This window comes from Pseudophryne corroboree, chromosome 1, assembly GCF_028390025.1.
Source record: "Pseudophryne corroboree isolate aPseCor3 chromosome 1, aPseCor3.hap2, whole genome shotgun sequence".
NCBI lineage: Eukaryota > Metazoa > Chordata > Amphibia > Anura > Myobatrachidae > Pseudophryne > Pseudophryne corroboree.
The window spans coordinates 677,835,040-677,859,752 of record NC_086444.1 but is presented as its reverse complement, the minus strand read 5'-3'; the positions used below and the strand labels follow the sequence as shown (position 1 = coordinate 677,859,752).

Genomic DNA, 24,713 nt, shown 5'->3' with positions numbered 1-24,713 from the left:
AAAAGAAAAGGCAACTTAGTGGGAGGATCCCCCAGAAGAATTCGAGTTTCGTACCACTGGGTCAGAGACATGGTATGATAGATCTGGGTTTGTGTTGAGGTTGGCAAAGTTGCAATAAAACTTTCAGATGTACCGAAAAAAAGAAGAGGCCCTCTTCTCCTTATCAAACATTGTCTGCACGCAGTTCATTTGGGGGGGGGGGGGAGTTTCTTCCTATAGCAAATGAATAGGGGTTGGGTGTATCCAACCCTTATTCCTATGCCCAGAGTAAGCTTCTGCCCCCTCCGAAAAATGCCCAAGAGTAAAAGGCACAAATTTGCTCAGGTTCGTCTCAGCCTCCTGCCTTACCTGCCCTAGAGTACTGGACACTCCCAAAGACAGTGATGAAGGTCAGCTTCCTCCCTGGCACATCTAGGGCAACTAAGAGAATCAGATAAACCCATTCTATACCATCTGTGGGAGAACACATAAGTCCTATGATACACATTTAATAATACCACTTTAAGACAGAAAAGTCTGAAAGTCCAGGGTAGTTTTGCTGGTCCCTGCCTGACCCCCCATTTCACACAGACAAGCAAATTCACCCGGTAATTTCAGTTTTTGTGTGAAAGGGTATATAAGATCATTATATGTATTAGCAGTCAGTGTGCATGATCTCAGCAATCCTTCAGAGTTGTTAGCAAACCAATAAAGCAAAACTCTCTCTGCACGTTACATCTGCCCCACCTGAACCACAACCTGGTTTTGCCCATTAGTGTGCTTTTTTGGTTTGTTAACAACCTTGAATACGGCCCAAAGTAATTTATAGAAATTGTTTTAACTATTGGTGATGTATATTTTTTTTAAATACTATGAGCAGAAGGGACAAAATGCTCTGCTTCTGGACTTTTTCTCTTAATTTATGATTGCCAGCACCTGTGTTGAACAGGTTAATGGATAAGAAAGGTGTTTCAACACATGTGATGGCAATCATACATTAAGAGGGAAGTTCAGCAGCAGAGCATTGTGTCCCTCCTGGAGAGGGTCATGTTGGGAGGTGTGGTGGTACTGCTGTAAGTGCATGGTAAAATTGTAACTTTATGTAAAGGTGAGCCTTTGTTGGTGGAACGTTACTGCTTGTGGCATTACATTGCCTGGTGCTTGTTTAATGACATTGAAGGTATTCTCTTGTCAGCTGTAAACCCATTGATGTTTGGGCTGTAGCAAGGAAAAGCCCCAAACCCTTTTTACTTTGATAAATGGAGCCCTATATCTGCTAATGAGTGTGTGGCAGTCATGTCTAAACGTGTAACAGCAGTTGAACATGGATCCAGTCAAGGTTTTCTTTACGGTCAGGAATAAAACTGCAGCCAAGTTGATTAGTAGCACCTGTTAGCTGCCTTTAAGAATGTGGTCTGTACACAGGTACAATGCTCCTGATGCTTGACTAGATAGCCAGGTGAAAGGCTGGGGTTTGGGGTTACGTTAGGAACCACTGGAGAATGTACTATTGTGATTGTCAAACGTGGACTATTATGCTGAGACTTGTAACCTTCTGCAAACTGCTATCCAACCTTGTGAGTGATCTAACTGCGGGAGAGAAAATAAACCTGCTGTTAGATTTTTATCCCATTGTATGTGATCCTTGTTATAATTGTTAAATACATTATTGCATTGTACTTCTTGGTTTTTGTCAGCAGTGTTTTAGAGCAGTTACCAGAATATTTTGCTGCAGTCATGACACTTATACCTCTTTCACACCACACAAATAACCCAGTATCGACTCGGTATATTGCCAGGTCGCTGTGCGGTGTGAAATTTTCCGAATTTCCACGTCACCGGACATGGTAATTTAACCTGGGAATAAAGAATGGTTATTCCCGGGCTATTACCAGGTCAAGTGCAGTGTGAACAGGTTTCGTGGGTCGATGTGACCGGGTACCCGTTCACAGCATAGGGAGAGGCGGTGCAGAGATGATCTCATATGGATTGTAGTGTGCAAGCAACAAGGCCAAATTCCCCAAAAATCGCTAGGTTGATTGATAGGAAGCAGGCATTTGGGGGTGGTAACTGGCCATTTTTTTGTGTGGGAGAGTCCGGAAAAATGCAGGTGTGCCTATGCGTTTTCAGGGAGGGTGTGTGATGTCAGCTCTGGCCCTGATCAACCTGTCCTGGGCTACGCACAGACTGGAAACATTATGTCATGGTGAGTGAGGAGTTGCGAACGGATTTGCAACTGACCGGCATTCAGAGATTTTCGCACGGCGTATGCAGACTTGCACAGGGCGGGTATTCAGTCTGTCTGGGATTCCACTATCTTATCGCAAACCTCTGCAAATTCGCAGAGGAGCGATCAGGTCTGAGTTAGGCCCAGAATACGGTCCTAACTTCATGATATCTGGGCGGCATAAACAAGGGAATAAGTGGGAGATGTTCTGTAAGAGCCATTTGCTGTCTTATACATATTAGCTGATCCTCTGTATATGTAACATGACTTAGGAAACAAAACCTTTTGTGCATTGTTTTGTATCTACAGTATGTACTGTGTTTTTCAACACCTGCAAATAAACATTATCCAGCCTTATTTGTTTAAATGCCAATGTTGATAATACAGGTTGAGTATTCCATATCCAAAATGCTTGGGACCAGAAGTATTTTGGATATCGGATTTTTCCATATTTTGGAATAATTGTATACCATTATGAGATATCATGGCGATGGGACACAAGTCTAAGCACAGAATGTATTTATGTTTCATATACACCTTATACATATGGCCTGATGGTCATTTTATTCAATATTTGTAATAACTTTGTGCATTAAACAAAGTTTGCGTATTGTACATTAAACAAAGTTTGTGTACATACACACAATTCATTTATGTTTCATATACACCTTATACACACAGCCTGAAGGTCATTTAATACAATATTTTTAATACATTTGTGTATTAAACAAAGTTTGTGTACATTGAGCCATCAGAAAACAAAGGTTTCACTATCTCAGTCTCACTTAAAAAACTCGGTATTTCTGAATATTTGGATATGGGATACTCAATCTGTATCATGTTCATTTAAATCATTCTACATTTCCTTCTAGTAAAACTAAACCCAAAACCACAGCTTGCTGCGTCTTTTCATACTGGAAACGTCCCATAGAGCCTACCTGTGACCAATGAAGGACTCAAAATGCAATCTTCTCCTAAAGTGCACTTGTTGTACATTGTTTATTTGGGGGTTTTTTTGTAATTGCTACAAATTTTCCTTTTGCTGCAGTTGCCTAGTCAGTGCCAGATGTACCTGAGACTTGAAAGCAAAGAGTCTAAGTGGAATTGCTGTGGATAAAGGGCTTTGGCCCCTTAAACACTCCATTTGACTGTGTTATGGCTCACTTGGCAGACCCAATGGGTCATCCCTGTAACTGAAACCCAAAGCAGACAGGAAGTCCAGAGGATATCCTGTGAGAAGAAGGTCAGGGGAGAGCAGCATCAAACAGTTTTTTACAGACCAAGGCTCTGCTAACAAATTAAATGCAAGAGTAGGAAATTGCATTTAGTTTTTTAACTCTATGAAAACTTTTATACACCATGAGAACATTATGGAATTGGGCATATTGGATCTTTCTTCGTTGCTTCCAGGGAAAGTATTTGAACGTATTTGATAACCACAACAACTGTGAATTATACTTTGCTGTTAGGCAGCAGATTCAAATCAGTATATAATTAATTTAATTTAAACAAATAGTAATCTACTTACTGCCATAGTTTAAATGTGTGGTTTGTAATTTGCCAATGTTAGAAACTTATGGTAAAAATACAGTTCATACCACTAATGTACAGGTTGTTATAGTGTATTATGTAATGGCTAAGATGATTGTCACACGATTCACTTACTAAGGCCCATATTTATCAAGCTTTGAAGAGTGATAAATAGCACAGCGATAAAGTGCCAACCAATCAGCTACTGTCATTTTTCAAACACAGCCTGTGACATGGAATTACTGAGCTGATTGGTTGGTGCTTTATCACTGTGCTATTTATCACTCTCCAAGGCTTGATAAATGGGGGCCTAAATGTACACCTGATAAGGGATTTGTTGATATAATAAAATGAAAACAAACACCAAGGGGCATATTCAATGAGCCATGGGGTTTAATCCGCAGATAATTGTCGGCGCTGCCTGATTCAATGAGCTGCTGGAACCCATATTCTGCATATTAACGCGAAGAGTATGGGTTTTTATGCGGAATCAATGTGTTGGTGCGCGCATTAGCCCAGTGATTACCGTGTGGGGAAAAAGTACTCCCCACAGTTGATTGAATATGACCTTAAATGATTTTAAGAATAGACTAATGGAGAAGTGTTTTTTTCCCCTGAAATATTACATAATGAAACTGAAGCATGTGTTCCAGTTTGTATCCAGCACAAGTTAGTAGGACAGTTATATGTTCACATTTTCATGAGCTAAGGTCATACTTGCCTACCTGACCCTCTCCATGAGGGAGAAAATGCTCTGTTCCTGGACTTTCCTGGTAATGTATGATTGCCATCACCTGTGGTGAAACGCCTTTCTTATCAATTAACTAGCTCATCACAGGTGATGGCAATCATACATTACCAGGAAAGTCCAGGAACAGAGCATTTTCTCCCTCATGGAGAGGGTCAGGTAAGAAAGTATGGCTAAGGTTGTGTATTTCTAAGGCTTTAAGAGAAGGCTGGAAGCAAAAGCAATGGTGCAAGAGTTAAGCACATTGAATAATGCTGCAGAAGGATTTTGAGAGGGGGATGTTTAGAAGGAGGGGAGATACACAGGGGGTGCTGGGCTGCTGGCCCTGGAGGCTGTTGGTTTTGGCTGTGTCCACAGACTCGCTGTTGTCTTGCAAAAGGATTTCTGTGTGGACTGTTAAGTGATCTCAGCTGGAGCAATCCAGCCAGGACACTCCAATCGATCAATGATAGGCGCTAGATACTGCGGATTTACAGCTACTGTAGAAGGGATGCCAAGCAAATGAGCTGATTAACATTCTGAATTAACTATACACTTTGATAATGCTGTTTTAAGGCAATGCTGATGTACAGCCCATATGTAGAACACATAAATAGATAACAGAAATTCACGTGATCTTGGATACATAAAATATTATGAACATAGAGATCAGTAACATTTAGGGTCCACCTAAAAGCCAGCCAATGCTTTACTTTAGCTAGATCTAACACTGTTTGCATTACCTGCAGTCCAAATATATATATATATATATATATATATATATATCTGCACAAAGCTAACAGTCGGATAGGATGCTGATATAATTTTGTAGTAAACAATGATAAGTCAGTCAGGCATCACTTTTTCAAAGCTTGAAGGTACTCAGTGTAATATGGGACCTGGAAAGGAGGCATCCATCCAGCAATAGCATAACAATGTGCTTATGCCAGTGCCGTTTTGAATACAAAATAAGACTAACAGCCCAGAATATGGCAGCCAGGGGAGCTGCAAAAGCAGAGAGCTCTTTAGCCAGGCTGAACGGCAGTCTGCTCCATGTCTCAGGGAAAGAAAACACAGAATCTGGGTGTCCAATTGGAACAGAATGTTCAGAATGTACACAATACTTATTAATCTGTTTGTTTGTGCTAATATAGGGAGTTGAATAACTCTCTAGATTGATGAAAATATGGGCAATTATAGAAAAAAATGCAACTCTGCTTCGTTAGAGACTTCCAAGAGAACAATTCATATGTTCTTAGTCACCTACTTATATAGGTATCCTATATGTGTACTATTTATCTGCTTTTATCAAACATCTTGGGTTTTGTAACATGCGTGATTTGCTTAGTGATTCTCAGTACATATTATGTCCATAGTGATCATCACATGGTCATTTCTTAGAGGAGGACAGAACGGCAGCATCTCACTGCAGATATACTTTCATCAATGGATTATTCCTTAACCTCACATACGGAGCCATCCCTGACTAACTTGTTTCCTATTTTAGCTCATACCTCTTGAGTTGCAGCCAATCCCACCATCAAGCATTGTATAAAATTGCACAAATTTATACCCCCATCTTCTCATTGGCGGCTGGTCCTGGTCACTGTGGAATAATAACTAGAGATGTGCTCTTGAAATTTTTCGGGTTTTGTGTTTTGGTTTTGGGTTCGGTTCCGCGGCCGTGTTTTGGGTTCGACCGCGTTTTGGCAAAACCTCACCGAATTTTTTTTGTCGGATTCGGGTGTGTTTTGGATTCGGGTGTTTTTTTCAAAAAAACACTAAAAAACAGCTTAAATCATAGAATTTGGGGGTCATTTTGATCCCAAAGTATTATTAACCTCAAAAACCATAATTTCCACTCATTTTCAGTCTATTCTGAATACCTCACACCTCACAATATTATTTTTAGTCCTAAAATTTGCACCGAGGTCGCTGGATGACTAAGCTAAGCGACCCTAGTGGCCGACACAAACACCGGGCCCATCTAGGAGTGGCACTGCAGTGTCACGCAGGATGGCCCTTCCAAAAAACACTCCCCAAACAGCACATGACGCAAAGAAAAAAAGAGGCGCAATGAGGTAGCTGTGTGAGTAAGATAAGCGACCCTAGTGGCCGACACAAACACCTGGCCCATCTAGGAGTGGCACTGCAGTGTCACGCAGGATGGCCCTTCCAAAAAACACTCCCCAAACAGCACATGACGCAAAGAAAAAAAGAGGCGCAATGAGGTAGCTGTGTGAGTAAGATAAGCGACCCTAGTGGCCGACACAAACACCTGGCCCATCTAGGAGTGGCACTGCAGTGTCACGCAGGATGGCCCTTCCAAAAAACACTCCCCAAACAGCACATGACGCAAAGAAAAAAAGAGGCGCAATGAGGTAGCTGTGTGAGTAAGATAAGCGACCCTAGTGGCCGACACAAACACCTGGCCCATCTAGGAGTGGCACTGCAGTGTCACGCAGGATGGCCCTTCCAAAAAACACTCCCCAAACAGCACATGACGCAAAGAAAAAAAGAGGCGCAATGAGGTAGCTGTGTGAGTAAGATAAGCGACCCTAGTGGCCGACACAAACACCTGGCCCATCTAGGAGTGGCACTGCAGTGTCACGCAGGATGGCCCTTCCAAAAAACACTCCCCAAACAGCACATGACGCAAAGAAAAAAAGAGGCGCAATGAGGTAGCTGTGTGAGTAAGATAAGCGACCCTAGTGGCCGACACAAACACCTGGCCCATCTAGGAGTGGCACTGCAGTGTCACGCAGGATGGCCCTTCCAAAAAACACTCCCCAAACAGCACATGACGCAAAGAAAAAAAGAGGCGCAATGAGGTAGCTGTGTGAGTAAGATAAGCGACCCTAGTGGCCGACACAAACACCTGGCCCATCTAGGAGTGGCACTGCAGTGTCACGCAGGATGGCCCTTCCAAAAAACACTCCCCAAACAGCACATGACGCAAAGAAAAAAAGAGGCGCAATGAGGTAGCTGTGTGAGTAAGATAAGCGACCCTAGTGGCCGACACAAACACCTGGCCCATCTAGGAGTGGCACTGCAGTGTCACGCAGGATGGCCCTTCCAAAAAACACTCCCCAAACAGCACATGACGCAAAGAAAAAAAGAGGCGCAATGAGGTAGCTGTGTGAGTAAGATAAGCGACCCTAGTGGCCGACACAAACACCTGGCCCATCTAGGAGTGGCACTGCAGTGTCACGCAGGATGGCCCTTCCAAAAAACACTCCCCAAACAGCACATGACGCAAAGAAAAAAAGAGGCGCAATGAGGTAGCTGTGTGAGTAAGATAAGCGACCCTAGTGGCCGACACAAACACCTGGCCCATCTAGGAGTGGCACTGCAGTGTCACGCAGGATGGTCCTTCCAAAAAACACTCCCCAAACAGCACATGACGCAAATAAAAATGAAAGAAAAAAGAGGTGCAAGATGGAATTGTCCTTGGGCCCTCCCACCCACCCTTATGTTGTATAAACAGGACATGCACACTTTAACCAACCCATCATTTCAGTGACAGGGTCTGCCACACGACTGTGACTGAAATGACGGGTTGGTTTGGACCCCCACCGAAAAAGAAGCAATTAATCTCTCCTTGCACAAACTGGCTCTACAGAGGCAAGATGTCCACCTCATCATCATCCTCCGATATATCACCGTGTACATCCCGCTCCTCACAGATTATCAATTCGTCCCCACTGGAATCCACCATCTCAGCTCCCTGTGTACTTTGTGGAGGCAATTGCTGCTGGTCAATGTCTCCACGGAGGAATTGATTATAATTCATTTTAATGAACATCATCTTCTCCACATTTTCTGGAAGTAACCTCGTACGCCGATTGCTGACAAGGTGAGCGGCGGCACTAAACACTCTTTCGGAGTACACACTTGTGGGAGGGCAACTTAGGTAGAATAAAGCCAGTTTGTGCAAGGGCCTCCAAATTGCCTCTTTTTCCTGCCAGTATAAGTACGGACTGTCTGACGTGCCTACTTGGATGCGGTCACTCATATAATCCTCCACCATTCTTTCAATGGTGAGAGAATCATATGCAGTGACAGTAGACGACATGTCCGTAATCGTTGTCAGGTCCTTCAGTCCGGACCAGATGTCAGCATCAGCAGTCGCTCCAGACTGCCCTGCATCACCGCCAGCGGGTGGGCTCGGAATTCTGAGCCTTTTCCTCGCACCCCCAGTTGCGGGAGAATGTGAAGGAGGAGATGTTGACAGGTCGCGTTCCGCTTGACTTGACAATTTTGTCACCAGCAGGTCTTTGAACCCCAGCAGACTTGTGTCTGCCGGAAAGAGAGATCCAAGGTAGGTTTTAAATCTAGGATCGAGCACGGTGGGCAAAATGTAGTGCTCTGATTTCAACAGATTGACCACCCGTGAATCCTTGTTAAGCGAATTAAGGGCTCCATCCACAAGTCCCACATGCCTAGCGGAATCGCTCCCTTTTAGCTCCTCCTTCAATGCCTCCAGCTTCTTCTGCAAAAGCCTGATGAGGGGAATGACCTGACTCAGGCTGGCAGTGTCTGAACTGACTTCACGTGTGGCAAGTTCAAAAGGTTGCAGAACCTTGCACAACGTTGAAATCATTCTCCACTGCGCTTGAGACAGGTACATTCCACCTCCTATATCGTGCTCAATTGTATAGGCTTGAATGGCCTTTTGCTGCTCCTCCAACCTCTGAAGCATATATAGGGTTGAATTCCACCTCGTTACCACTTCTTGCTTCAGATGATGGCAGGGCAGGTTCAGGCGTTTTTGGTGGTGCTCCAGTCTTCTGTACGTGGTGCCTGTACGCCGAAAGTGTCCCGCAATTCTTCTGGCCACCGACAGCATCTCTTACACGCCCCTGTCGTTTTTTAAAAAATTCTGCACCACCAAATTCAAGGTATGTGCAAAACATGGGACGTGCTGGAATTTGCCCATATTTAATGCACACACAATATTGCTGGCGTTGTCCGATGCCACAAATCCACAGGAGAGTCCAATTGGGGTAAGCCATTCCGCGATGATCTTCCTCAGTTGCCGTAAGAGGTTTTCAGCTGTGTGCGTATTCTGGAAACCGGTGATACAAAGCGTAGCCTGCCTAGGAAAGAGTTGGCGTTTGCGAGATGCTGCTACTGGTGCCGCTGCTGCTGTTCTTGCGGCGGGAGTCCATACATCTACCCAGTGGGCTGTCACAGTCATATAGTCCTGACCCTGCCCTGCTCCACTTGTCCACATGTCCGTGGTTAAGTGGACATTGGGTACAACTGCATTTTTTAGGACACTGGTGAGTCTTTTTCTGACGTCCGTGTACATTCTCGGTATCGCCTGCCTAGAGAAGTGGAACCTAGATGGTATTTGGTAACGGGGGCACACTACCTCAAGAAATTGTCTAGTTCCCTGTGAACTAACGGCGGATACCGGACGCACGTCTAACACCAACATAGTTGTCAAGGCCTCAGTTATCCGCTTTGCAACAGGATGACTGCTGTGATATTTCATCTTCCTCGCAAAGGACTGTAGGACAGTCAATTGCTTGGTGGAAGTAGTAAAAGTGGGCTTACGACTTCCCCTCTGGGATGACCATCGACTCCCAGCAGCAACAACAGCAGCGCCAGCAGCAGTAGGCGTTACACGCAAGGATGCATCGGAGGAATCCCAGGCAGGAGAGGACTCGTCAGAATTGCCAGTGACATGGCCTGCAGGACTATTGGCATTCCTGGGGAAGGAGGAAATTGACACTGAGGGAGTTGGTGGGGTGGTTTGCGTGAGCTTGGTTACAAGAGGAAGGGATTTACTGGTCAGTGGACTGCTTCCGCTGTCGCCCAAAGTTTTTGAACTTGTCACTGACTTATTATGAATGCGCTGCAGGTGACGTATAAGGGAGGATGTTCCGAGGTGGTTAACGTCCTTACCCCTACTTATTACAGCTTGACAAAGGCAACACACGGCTTGACAAATGTTGTCCGCATTTCTGTTGAAATACTTCCACACCGAAGAGCTGATTTTTTTGGTATTTTCACCTGGCATGTCAACGGCCCTATTCCTCCCACGGACAACAGGTGTCTCCCCGGGTGCCTGACTTAAACAAACCACCTCACCATCAGAATCCTCCTTGTCAATTTCCTCCCCAGCGCCAGCAACACGCATATCCTCCTCATCCTGGTGTACTTCAACACTGACATCTTCAATCTGACTATCAGGAACTGGACTGCGGGTGCTCCTTCCAGCACTTGCAGGGGGCGTGCAAATGGTGGAAGGCGCATGCTCTTCACGTCCAGTGTTGGGAAGGTCAGGCATCGCAACCGACACAATTGGACTCTCCTTGTGGATTTGGGATTTCGAAGAACGCACAGTTCTTTGCGGTGCTTTTGCCAGCTTGAGTCTTTTCATTTTTCTAGCGAGAGGCTGAGTGCTTCCATCCTCATGTGAAGCTGAACCACTAGCCATGAACATAGGCCAGGGCCTCAGCCGTTCCTTGCCACTCCGTGTGGTAAATGGCATATTGGCAAGTTTACGCTTCTCCTCCGACAATTTTATTTTAGATTTTGGAGTCCTTTTTTTACTGATATTTGGTGTTTTGGATTTTACATGCTCTGTACTATGACATTGGGCATCGGCCTTGGCAGACGACGTTGCTGGCATTTCATTGTCTCGGCCATGACTAGTGGCAGCAGCTTCAGCACGAGGTGGAAGTGGATCTTGATCTTTCCCTAATTTTGGAACCTCAACATTTTTGTTCTCCATATTTTAATAGGCACAACTAAAAGGCACCTCAGGTAAACAATGGAGATGGATGGATACTAGTATACTTATGGATGGACCAGCGACTGCCGACACAGAGGTAGCTACAGCCGTGGACTACCGTACTGTGTCTGCTGCTAATATAGACTGGATGATAATGAGATGAAATTAATATATATATATATATATATATATATATATATATATAATATCACTAGTACTGCAGCCGGACAGGTATATATATTTATTATGTAATGACTGATGACGGACCTGCTGGACACTGTCAGCTCAGCAGCACCGCAGACTGCTACAGTAAGCTACTATAGTAGTATGTATCAAGAAGAAAGAAAAAAAAAACCACGGGTAGGTGGTATACAATTATGGATGGACCAGCGACTGCCGACACAGAGGTAGCTACAGCCGTGGACTACCGTACTGTGTCTGCTGCTAATATAAACTGGATGATAATGAGATGAAATTAATATATATATATATATATATATATAATATCACTAGTACTGCAGCCGGACAGGTATATATATTTATTATGTAATGACTGATGACGGATCTGCTGGACACTGTCAGCTCAGCAGCACCGCAGACTGCTACAGTAAGCTACTATACTAGTATGTATCAAGAAGAAAGAAAAAAAAAAACCACGGGTAGGTGGTATACAATTATGGATGGACCAGCGACTGCCGACACAGAGGTAGCTACAGCCGTGGACTACCGTACTGTGTCTGCTGCTAATATAAACTGGATGATAATGAGATGAAATTAATATATATATATATATATATATATATATATATATATATATATATATATATATATATATATATATATATATATCACTAGTACTGCAGCCGGACAGGTATATATATTTATTATGTAATGACTGATGACGGACCTGCTGGACACTGTCAGCTCAGCAGCACCGCAGACTGCTACAGTAAGCTACTATAGTAGTATGTATCAAGAAGAAAGAAAAAAAAAACCACGGGTAGGTGGTATACAATTATGGATGGACCAGCGACTGCCGACACAGAGGTAGCTACAGCCGTGGACTACCGTACTGTGTCTGCTGCTAATATAGACTGGATGATAATGAGATGAAATTAATATATATATATATATATATATATATATATATAATCCTGTACATAAATACTTGCACACCCTTTTCTTTGTATATAAGGTGCTCCTTAAGTTCTGTACCATTACAGTCCAGATAAATATAAAGGTTTGTAGAGAAGGGCACTCAATCCAGATTTGAAAAAAATTGTCTTTTAATATCACCCAACCAGGGCACTTAAAAAGGTGAAATACAGATTGCGGTGGCTCAGCATGAGATAATTTGAGATATTTATCCACAAAACATTGGCGTATCCACGCCTAAGTAATCATATCCATAGCAAGCGTATCATAATCATAGGGATACAAGTGGTAACTTAGCTGTCCGTCGACCTCGGTCACTAAATGACCGTTCAAGACCATAACATCATGTCACTGTGATGAAATGTGATGAAATTAATATATATATATATATATATATATATATAATATCACTAGTACTGCAGCCGGACAGGTATATATATTTATTATGTAATGACTGATGACGGACCTGCTGGACACTGTCAGCTCAGCAGCACCGCAGACTGCTACAGTAAGCTACTATAGTAGTATGTATCAAGAAGAAAGAAAAAAAAAAACACGGGTAGGTGGTATACAATTATATATATATTATATACAATTATATATATATATATATATATATATATATATTAAACTGGTGGTGATTAATTAAACTGGTGGTCAGGTCACTGGTCACACTATCAGCAACTTGCAAGTAGTACTCCTAAGCAGACAATCACAATATATACTGGTGGTCAGTGTGGTCACAATGGCAGTGTGGCACTCTGGCAGCAAAAGTGTGCACTGTACGTTAAAATATGTACTCCTGCTCTCAGACTCTAACTGCTCCCCACTGTCTCCCCCACAAGTCAGATATACAGTCACACTATCACTTCAGCAAGTAGTAGTACTCCTCCTAATGCTCCCCAAAATTACTAAAGTAAATACTGTGTCTCTCTCTACTCTAGTCTCACTCTCTTCTCTATAAACGGAGAGGACGCCAGCCACGTCCTCTCCCTATCAATCTCAATGCACGTGTGAAAATGGCGGCGACTCGCGGCTCCTTATATAGAATCCGAGTCTCGCGAGAATCCGACAGCGGGATGATGACGTTCGGGCGCGCTCGGGTTAACCGAGCAAGGCGGGAAGATCCGAGTCGCCCGGACCCGTGTAAAAAAAAACTGAAGTTCGGGCGGGTTCGGATTCCGAGGAACCGAACCCGCTCATCTCTAATAATAACTGCTCCTTCTATCTCCTCACTGGCAGTTACTGGCAGTTACTGTATATAGTGGAGGAGCTGACAACAGCGGTGCTACAGTCAGAACTTTGTCTGACATTGTGACAATGCCGGCCCTGACCGACTTGCCAAAAAAAGCATTAAATGGAGCTCCGCTTCTTAGAGGTCATTTGACTATGATTGTGAGCTGGGCAACTGGACAAGATGAAGAAATAGTGTCCTAGGCATTCGGCTATATGGCCTATGACCAGGCCCAACTCTGTCCTCTTGTGCATACATTTCAAGCACTAGTATTCCTTCCTAGATAATTCATATCAGTCGCCATTTGTGTACTTCAGACTTTCAACGTGTGTACTTTTTATGTTTTTTTTGTGTATTCAAAGTAAGGTTTTGCCATAGAATTACTAGTATATGCTGTTATTCATGTATTAATGTTAAAATACCAGATAACCGTTGGTAGCTCATAAAAGTAAGGAATAATTGTGCATTTCAAGGCACTGTGTTTCATTCACTGGAAATGTATGGGTTAATGCTACATGTCAAATTGGGGATGCTGGTTTCAATCCAAGGTTTGTTTCTTTGCTAGCTCTTTGTAGAAGTCTTGTAACTATACACGATTAATATGGAGCGAATCTGGGATGTGTAATAGATTTGAAACAATGAGCAAAAACAAAAAAGCCTCAGTCTTGATAAGGTTAAATAATCCAGACCACAGAGAGTGAGGAAGTTTAGTCTGCCTCCCAGTCCTGACACATCCCTGCCCATCTAATCATTATGGAGGGGCCGTTTGCAAATGAAGCCGCTTCCCCTGCCGCTGCCGCTTGCTAAATTGGTGACATCTGTCAGAGAGAGGATTAGTCATATTTCATTTAAATAAGTCACTGACTCCTGAAATGAACTGCAGGGTCTGACGAGGAGAGGGGGAGGGCTGTGGTACTCATTGTTTGCGCCTCCAGCCTCCCGACTTTTCTCCTTTGCCTGCTGTGATGGCTCTGACAGAGCTGTGCTGTGTGTATACTAAAGATGTGAGGGGTGGGGGGGAGTGGAGATCTACCGTTTTCAAGAAATTTACAACAAAGAGCTACAGTGTTTACCTGATTGCGAGTGATTCACATACACTTGGCATATACTTAAATAATAGATTATTTGATTATCTATTTACACATAAACTATCAAGTCTATATATAGAGTAAATATGCATTGCTTATATACTTTCCATATTCTGTAATCATACAGCAATAGTATTGCAAAGCAAACAACAGGATTAATTGAAAGCGAAAGGATAGAAGACGTACTAGAGTACATAATTCATTATTTCTAACATCCTTTTGGTGAGCAGTGTGAGCCATTTCTAATATCAGCAAGCTACAGGTTACAGTCATTTCACTGCGACTTCCATAAACCACCCTGAGATATATAGTGCCTGATACCGGTTGTTCCTAGGTGCTTCTATAGCAATGGCACAGTCATATTGTTCCATGTATTCATCCGTGCTCATATCTTTCTTGATGAAGTTGTGTGAAGTGATTTATTTACTTTTTCTTTAATTAAAGTACTTTGATTACTACTTCTTATGTATCTACTACTATATCTTATGTAAGACTTAAATGTGAAACGAATGACTCAGCCAGGGCCAGATTAACAATGGGGTGGATGGTACTGCAGTCCCAAGCCTTTACGTAAGCCCCATCATAAGTATTAAAACTGTATTTTTCTTTTTCTATCAAAATTCTGCAATTTTTCTACTTTTACATATTTATGTTGATATTTGAGCTGTTAGTGTGGGCACACCCACACAGCACTGGGCACACCCACACAGCAGTGGTGCTTTACCTCCATCTAGTTTGTTTCTCTCCAAGGCTTAGTACATAGACTCCTAAGTCACAAATGTTTTTTGCATCCTTAAAAATCTTACTTTATTGAGTGAGATTCCTGCCTTTGTCCTTTTGCCTATTGGATAATAGTAATATTGTACTGTAAAGCAATCGCTGTAAATAGTCTGGCCATACAATCTTGAGATAAATGTCAGGGCACTGAGACTAGTATAACCTTAAGATTCAAGCTATGTATAAAGTTTACAAAAGATTAAATGCAGTAGTGTTGCTTCTTTTATATGGCCTAAAACTTTCAGTGCTGATTTGCCAGCATGATTGCTGACATGCCAATCAACAGGCAGAGGGACAAAGCAAATGTAGATAGGAGAGAAAATGTTCTGAGGGTGTTGAAAGACAGATTAAAGGTTTAACTTTGCCAGTACGGTATTTCAAAATATTAGAAGTCTTTTTAGCTATTCAGACTGGATCCTTTCCAAGAGTGTGTGCCTTTGGGCAAAAACAAACAGCTAGAAGTGATTTTTGTCACTTTTTTTTTTTTATTTTACAATTCTTTTCACTACTTATTATGTTGGGACCAAGAAATAATGTCATGTTAAAGACTTGCCATTCACCATCCAGCCAAAGAAATCAACTTTAGATTAGGTCAGCACTTTCTCATCCTTACATTGCACCCTTGAAGTGCTGCGCTGACTATATGCAGCTGGCTGAATACTTAATATTTGGGTATAATTGGCAATATTGATACCAGCAATTATTAGTGTGTACTAAGATGGGACTGTTCTTTACTCAATGTTTGCTTTTTGTGGAGTTTTATGGTAGCCTTTGTAGTTGTAGGAGGTGGATTTATTTGCCTTGATTGGAATTATTGTACACACATGTTTAGGCACCATTCTTTAGGAAAACTCTGTAGGCTGGTCAGCCATTTTTGGCTGGACAGTGTTTTTTTCACAATACAGTAAGTTTTTTTTTCCGTTTGTTTTTTTAAGTGTTTTCAAATTGAAAAAATGTAGGACTCATTCAGGACATAAACAGGATGAAAACAGGAGAAACACATTCAAACTATCATCTCAGTAACTATGAGACAACCAGCACATCAACTTGCCTTTTGACCTTATGCAAACTCATCTATGTATTTAAACTTATGTATTTCATGACCTTCTTGTAGTTATTACCTGTGTGGGAGATGTTGTTCAGAGAAGCATAGCTTATTGATGCATATTGCCTGGTGTTTTCTGAAACACATTACAACTTGCACAACTTGAGCAGCTAACCAACTGAGTCAGATGTAGTAGGCCTGTGTCCTAATCACATTTACTGTAACTTAACTTCAGACGCAGCTGGTGTAGTAATCACAATGTAAAAATCCACATTCAAAGCAGTACATGAAACAAGGGATGATTTGGATATTGTGGCTATTACGGACTCTTGGTGCAATGAGAAACATGACTTGGACATAGCAATACCAGGTTACACTATATTTAGAAAGGACAGAATGGGATAGATCAGAGGATGTGTAGCGATGTATCTCAAAAAGAGCATAAATTCTACTTTAATATACAACATTGACGTATAAATTGAGGCCCTTTGGGTGACCATAGAAACAGGGGAGAAGGATATTATACACGCCAGAGTGATCTATAGACAACCACCAGGAAATAATGGTCAAGAAACTGTTGAAGGACATCACTGAAATGGCTTTAAAAGGGGAGGTGATAGTCATGGGACTTTAACGTACCTGATGTGAACTGGGAGGGCTCTTTTGCAGGTTCCACTAGAAATGGTGACTTTCTAAATTAATTTGCAGGGGGGAATTCCTTAAGCAATTGGTGAGGGAGCCCATATGCAAAGATGTAATATTATACATAATACTCACAAATGGTGACAGAATATCAAACATAAATGTGGGAGAAAACCTAGGATCCAGTGATCATCAAGCAGTATGGTTTACTATTGTACAAAGACAGGGATCAACTCATGTCAAAGAAAAAAGGTGTTAGATTTTAGAAAAACTGATTTTGCACAGATGAGGAGATGTGTTAGCGATTCATTGGCAGACTGGAGGAACTTGGAATGAGTGCAGGAGAGGTGGGAACAAATAAAAACTGCAATACTACAAACTACATACCTTTGTATCAAAAGGGTTTGGAAAAGCACAAGAAAAAGGAGTCCAGTCTGGTTTACAAAAGAGGCATCAAATAATGTGAAAGCAAAGAAGATGGTATTAAGCAAATATAAGCAAACAAAATAATAATACAAAGAAGAGTATATTGTAAGGCGGAAAGAGGCTAAGGGGTATATTCAATAAGAGTCGGGTCCATTCCGACATGCAGTAGTCGGAATGGACCCGACAACCCCTATTCAAAAGAGCGGCCAAATCCGACTGTCGTATTTGTCCGCTCCCGGTGTCTTGTCCTGCCGCTGCTGTCAGCGGCTGCCGGGTGCGCTGACAGCAGCGGCGGGGGGAGCTTTGAGCGGCGCTGGGGGGGAGGGGAGCTGTCAGTGGCTGCTGTGGGAGGGATGTCTGTGGCGGTGGGGGCAGCAGCGGGAGAGCAGCGGAGGAGGAGTAGATGAGGGAGCAGCGGCTGCAGCAGCGGAGGCACATGGCGGCGTCCACCTGGCTCCAGCAAGCAGGACCTCGCTTGCTGAAGCCAGGTGAACGCTGCCGCTGGGTTCCTGCTCTACCCGCTGCCCCCTCCCCCCCCCCCCTTCCATCTCCTGCTCTCAGTTTACCTCATCTCAATCCGACTTTTTTTAAAGTCTGATTGAGATTGTCAGAAACGGGCTAAAACCTGTCGGGTTTGGCCCGCTTCATACAATGCACGCTGATCAGCGGCTGAAGCTGCCGATCAATGTGCATTCCGACAGAAACCCGACTTGTCGGAATAAATGGGGCCATAATGAATAGGTCGGAACCCCTTTCGACCTAAAACTGTCGGAAACTGCCATCTTTCCGACAAGACGGCAGCTTCCGACAGTTATTGAATATGTGCCTAAGAAGGTAATCAGACATGCAAAGGCACAAGTTGAGGAGAAAATGGCTCAATCAGTAGGTAAAGGCAGGCAAAACGTGTTTTTTTTTTTTCAGGTACAGTATATACTGTAAGTAAAAGTAAAAAAGCAGACAGAAGGATAATAAGACTTAAAAGACAGAGTGAGATTCTGGTCAAAGAGAACAAGATAATTGCAGATCATTTAAACAATAATTTGCTCAGATGGAATACATCCAAGGATACTAAAAGAGCTCATAGGGGTGCTGGTAACACCATTAACAGAATTATTCAACCAGTCACTAGCTGCAGGTGAGATTCCAGAGCACTAGAAAATAGCACAGGTAGTCCCAATGCACAAAAGTGTAAGCAAGGAAGAGGCAAGCAACTACCGACCAGTAAGCCTTACATCAGTAGTAGGGACATTGATGGAAACACTGCTAAAAGTGAAAATTGTGGAATATCAAAACACTGTCTGGTATCTCACGAGGTTAGCGATACAAGACCCGCCAATTACGTTGCTTTGATCTCCCCCGAGCTCCGGACGTGACTAATACTATACGAGTCTATATTGATATTGTATATTTATGCTACTCTCTGACCCTACCAACTCCCTACCACATATATCGACATGTTTGTAATTTTTCCACCCAACTTTCGGTGATTATGTACGATGATCATAATGGTCTATTGATTTCTTGTTTGCAATATTTTCTGTTGCTGTTTTTCCCCTTTTTCTTTTCTCTTTTTTGATACCTCAATAAAAAAGTAATTAAAAAATAAATAAATTGTGGAATATCTCAAATCCAGCAATTTACATGATCCTGAACATCATGGATTTATTGGGGGGAGATCATGCCAAACAAATCTTATTTATTGTTTTGACTGGGTGACTTAAACAATAGATAAGGGAAGGGCTGTCGATGCACCATATCTAGACTTTAGTAAGGCATTTGGCACGGTCCCACATCGCAGCCTGCTAAATAAATTCTTAAGTGTGAGTATGGATTCTAAGATAGTTGAATGGATAAGAACAAGAAAGGAAACAAAGAGTTGTAGTAAATAGAGTGCAGTCGCAGGGGGGAAAGGTTACCAGTAGAGTACCCCAGGGATCTGTACTAGGACCAGTGCTTTTTAATATCTCTGTTAGGGACATAGTAAATGGTATCAAAGTTAAAATATGCCTTTTTGAAGATGACCCAAAAGTATGCAATAGTGTAACACACCAGGAGGGGTGAAACAAATAATTGAGGATCTAGATATACTAGAGCAGGGATGGGGAACCTTTGGCCCTCCAGCTGTTGTTGAACTACATATTCCAGCATGCCTTGCTACAGTTTTGCTATTTGGCTATGCCAAAACTGTTGCAGGGCATGCTGGGATGTGTAGTTCAACAGCAGCTTTAGGGTCGAAGGTTCCCCACCCCTGGACTAGAGGAATGGTCAAGAACATGGCAACAACAGTTTAATGCCAAAAGGTGCAAAATCATACACTTAGGTTTCAAAAATATAGTATCAACGGCACTATAATGGAAACTACTGAGGAAAGGGATCTGGGTGTCACCATTTCAGATGACTTGAAGGCAGTTAAGCAATGTTACAAAGCAATGAGAAGGGGAAGTTCGTTGCTTGGTTGCATAGGGAAAAGACTCAGTAGCTGGAAAAAATAAATAATGCCACTGTATAGGTCATTGGTATGTCCTCAACTAAAATACTGTGTTCAGTTCTGGAGGCCATGGGGTATATTCAATTGCGGTCAAATTCCGGCGTTTTTGGATTCGACACAATTCGACAGGCGAAACCCTCCAGCCGGGACCCTAATTCGACATATTCAATAAATAACGGATTCGACAGTCCCCATGTCGAAAAACGGACCAATTGACGAATAGTGGGCGGCCTGGATTCGACTTCATGGACATCACAAAAGTGTTCAAATAAATCCTGAAAAAAAATGCGTGGGGTCCCCCCTCCTAAGCATAACCAACCTCGGGCTCTTTGAGCCGGTTCTGGTTGTAAAAATACGGGGGAAAAATGGACTCTGGTTCCCCCATATTTAAACAACCAGCACCGGGCTCTGCGCCTGGTCCTGGTGCAAAAAATACGGGGGACAAAAGACTTAGGGGGTTCCCCGTATTTTTCCCACCAGCACCGGGCTCCACTAGTCAGAGCGATAATGCCATAGCCGGGGGGACACTTTTATATAGGTCCTGGATTACAAACAAGAAGAGGACCGATCTACACTGGATTGTTTGAGAGTATCATTTTATTTACAGGTACCCCGGGATTCTACTGGAGAAGTGGACTGACTGCTTCGTGTCAACATAGGGAAGTATGTGTGTATGTAGGTGTGCATGTATGTAATAAAGTTGTACTGTCACAGTGTGTGCGTTGTTCTTTTTGGGGGGTATTTTTTTTGTAGTAGAACTACAGGTACCAGCGGGCCCGTTTTCCCCCTGCATGCTGGTACTTGTGGTTCTCCAAGTACCAGCTTGCGGGGAGGCTTGCTGGGACTTGTGGTTCTGCTACAAAAAACAATATTATTTTTTTCTTCACAAAAGGCTATCAGCCCCCCATCCGCCGCCCTTGGATGGGGGGGACAGCCTCGGGATTCACCCATGGCCCTTGGGTGGTTGGAGGGGGGGACCCCTTGATTTAAGGGGTCCCCACTCCTCCAGGGTACCCCGGCCAGTGGTGACTAGTTGGGGATTTAATGCCACGGCCGCAGGGACCTATATAAAAGTGTCCCCAGGCTGTGGCATTATCTCTCTGACTAGTGGAGCCCGGTGCTGGTGGAAAAAATACGGGGGACCCCTACGTCTGTTGTCCCCCGTATTTTTTGCACCAGGACCAGTCGCGCAGAGCCCAATGCTGGTTGTTTAAATATGGGGGAACCACAGTCAAATTTCCCCCCGTATTTTTACAACCAGGACCGGCTCAAAGAGCCCGAGGCTGGTTATGTTTAGGAGGGGGGACCCCACGCATTTTTTTTCAGGATTTTTAACACTTTCAACACCCCTTCCAACTGAAAAACATGCACTGATCTCTCCATATTATTGTAGTCAGTTAAAAAAAAAAATATATATTTTAAAAAATCGATTAAATAATACTTGTGGCTCCTAAATAGACAAACCAAGTAGATAATCCCTTCAAATATAAATAGATATGCTATTACTGTAGCAATCAAAAAAGCACCAAAAAATACATGTTTTTAAAAAAATGTATTAGATCACGACAGAAAAATGAGGCGGAATGAAATTGACGAAATGACTGTCGAAAAGCACTGTTGTTGAATCGACATTCTTCAATTGAATATACTTTTGTCGAAAAGCCGCATTTTTAACATTGCAGACATGTCGAATTGCAAAAAGTCGAAAATTAAACTGCAGTTTTTTTGTCAAAGTATTGTATTGAATTGTCGAATCAAATTCGACAGTTTTTTTGTGTAGAAAATTACCAGTTTTTCGACAGTTTCGGCAATTCGACCGCAATTGAATATACCCCCATATCTTCAGAAGGATAAAAATTAGAGATGAGCGCCTGAAATTTTTCGGGTTTTGTGTTTTGGTTTTGGGTTCGGTTCCGCGGCCGTGTTTTGGGTTCGAACGCGTTTTGGCAAAACCTCACCGAATTTTTTTTGTCGGATTCGGGTGTGTTTTGGATTCGGGTGTTTTTTTCAAAAAACACTAAAAAACAGCTTAAATCATAGAATTTGGAGGTCATTTTGATCCCAAAGTATTATTAACCTCAAAAACCATAATTTACACTCATTTTCAGTCTATTCTGAATACCTCACACCTCACAATATTATTTTTAGTCCTAAAATTTGCACCGAGGTCGCTGTGTGAGTAAGATAAGCGACCCTAGTGGCCGACACAAACACCGGGCCCATCTAGGAGTGGCACTGCAGTGTCACGCAGGATGTCCCTTCCAAAAAACCCTCCCCAAACAGCACATGACGCAAAGAAAAAAAGAGGCGCAATGAGGTAGCTGTGTGAGTAAGATTAGCGACCCTAGTGGCCGACACAAACACCGGGCCCATCTAGGAGTGGCACTGCAGTGTCACGCAGGATGGCCCTTCCAAAAAACCCTCCCCAAACAGCACATGACGCAAAGAAAAAAAGAGGCGCAATGAGGTAGCTGTGTGAGTAAGATTAGCGACCCTAGTGGCCGACACAAACACCGGGCCCATCTAGGAGTGGCACTGCAGTGTCACGCAGGATGTCCCTTCCAAAAAACCCTCCCCAAACAGCACATGACGCAAAGAAAAAAAGAGGCGCAATGAGGTAGCTGACTGTGTGAGTAAGATTAGCGACCCTAGTGGCCGACACAAACACCGGGCCCATCTAGGAGTGGCACTGCATTGTCACGCAGGATGTCCCTTCCAAAAAACCCTCCCCAATCAGCACATGATGCAAAGAAAAAGAAAAGAAAAAAGAGGTTCAAGATGGAATTGTCCTTGGGCCCTCCCACCCACCCTTATGTTGTATAAACAAAACAGGACATGCACACTTTAACCAACCCATCATTTCAGTGACAGGGTCTGCCACACGACTGTGACTGATATGACGGGTTGGTTTCTAGGATCGAGCACGGTGGCCAAAATGTAGTGCTCTGATTTCAACAGATTGACCACCCGTGAATCCTTGTTAAGCGAATTAAGGGCTCCATCCACAAGTCCCACATGCCTAGCGGAATCGCTCCGTGTTAGCTCCTCCTTCAATGTCTCCAGCTTCTTCTGCAAAAGCCTGATGAGGGGAATGACCTGACTCAGGCTGGCAGTGTCTGAACTGACTTCACGTGTGGCAAGTTCAAAGGGCATCAGAACCTTGCACAACGTTGAAATCATTCTCCACTGCACTTGAGACAGGTGCATTCCACCTCCTATATCGTGCTCAATTGTATAGGCTTGAATGGCCTTTTGCTGCTCCTCCAACCTCTGAAGCATATAGAGGGTTGAATTCCACCTCGTTACCACTTCTTGCTTCAGATGATGGCAGGGCAGGTTCAGTAGTTTTTGGTGGTGCTCCAGTCTTCTGTACGTGGTGCCTGTACGCCGAAAGTGTCCCGCAATTCTTCTGGCCACCGACAGCATCTCTTGCACGCCCCTGTCGTTTTTTAAAAAATTCTGCACCACCAAATTCAAGGTATGTGCAAAACATGGGACGTGCTGGAATTTGCCCATATTTAATGCACACACAATATTGCTGGCGTTGTCCGATGCCACAAATCCACAGGAGAGTCCAATTGGGGTAAGCCATTCCGCGATGATCTTCCTCAGTTGCCGTAAGAGGTTTTCAGCTGTGTGCGTATTCTGGAAACCGGTGATACAAAGCGTAGCCTGCCTAGGAAAGAGTTGGCGTTTGCGAGATGCTGCTACTGGTGCCGCCGCTGCTGTTCTTGCGGCGGGAGTCCATACATCTACCCAGTGGGCTGTCACAGTCATATAGTCCTGACCCTGCCCTGCTCCACTTGTCCACATGTCCGTGGTTAAGTGGACATTGGGTACAACTGCATTTTTTAGGACACTGGTGAGTCTTTTTCTGACGTCCGTGTACATTCTCGGTATCGCCTGCCTAGAGAAGTGGAACCTAGATGGTATTTGGTAACGGGGGCACACTGCCTCAATAAATTGTCTAGTTCCCTGTGAACTAACGGCGGATACCGGACGCACGTCTAACACCAACATAGTTGTCAAGGCCTCAGTTATCCGCTTTGCAGTAGGATGACTGCTGTGATATTTCATCTTCCTCGCAAAGGACTGTTGAACAGTCAATTGCTTACTGGAAGTAGTACAAGTGGGCTTACGACTTCCCCTCTGGGATGACCATCGACTCCCAGCGGCAACAACAGCAGCGCCAGCAGCAGTAGGCGTTACACGCAAGGATGCATCGGAGGAATCCCAGGCAGGAGAGGACTCGTCAGAATTGCCAGTGACATGGCCTGCAGGACTATTGGCATTCCTGGGGAAGGAGGAAATTGACACTGAGGGAGTTGGTGGGGTGGTTTGCGTGAGCTTGGTTACAAGAGGAAGGGATTTACTGGTCAGTGGACTGCTTCCGCTGTCACCCAAAGTTTTTGAACTTGTCACTGACTTATTATGAATGCGCTGCAGGTGACGTATAAGGGAGGATGTTCCGAGGTGGTTAACGTCCTTACCCCTACTTATTACAGCTTGACAAAGGGAACACACGGCTTGACACCTGTTGTCCGCATTTCTGGTGAAATACCTCCACACCGAAGAGCTGATTTTTTTGGTATTTTCACCTGGCATGTCAACGGCCATATTCCTCCCACGTACAACAGGTGTCTCCCCGGG

General features: G+C 43.5%; 1 protein-coding gene across 3 annotated transcripts in view; it reads left to right on the top strand.

Moving 5' to 3' along the window:
* The window catches only part of SSBP4 (single stranded DNA binding protein 4), an 837,412-nt gene that overhangs the window by 548,781 nt on the left and 263,918 nt on the right, over positions 1-24,713 (top strand). Inside the window, exon 1 of one of the 3 annotated variants that reach the window (XM_063914743.1) lies at positions 987-1,052. The exons of the other annotated variants lie outside the window; for them this stretch is intronic. The gene's annotated coding sequence lies outside the window, so the exon portion shown is untranslated. Of the gene's footprint in view, positions 1-986; positions 1,053-24,713 lie in introns of those variants that run through there. 3 annotated transcript variants of the gene reach the window in all.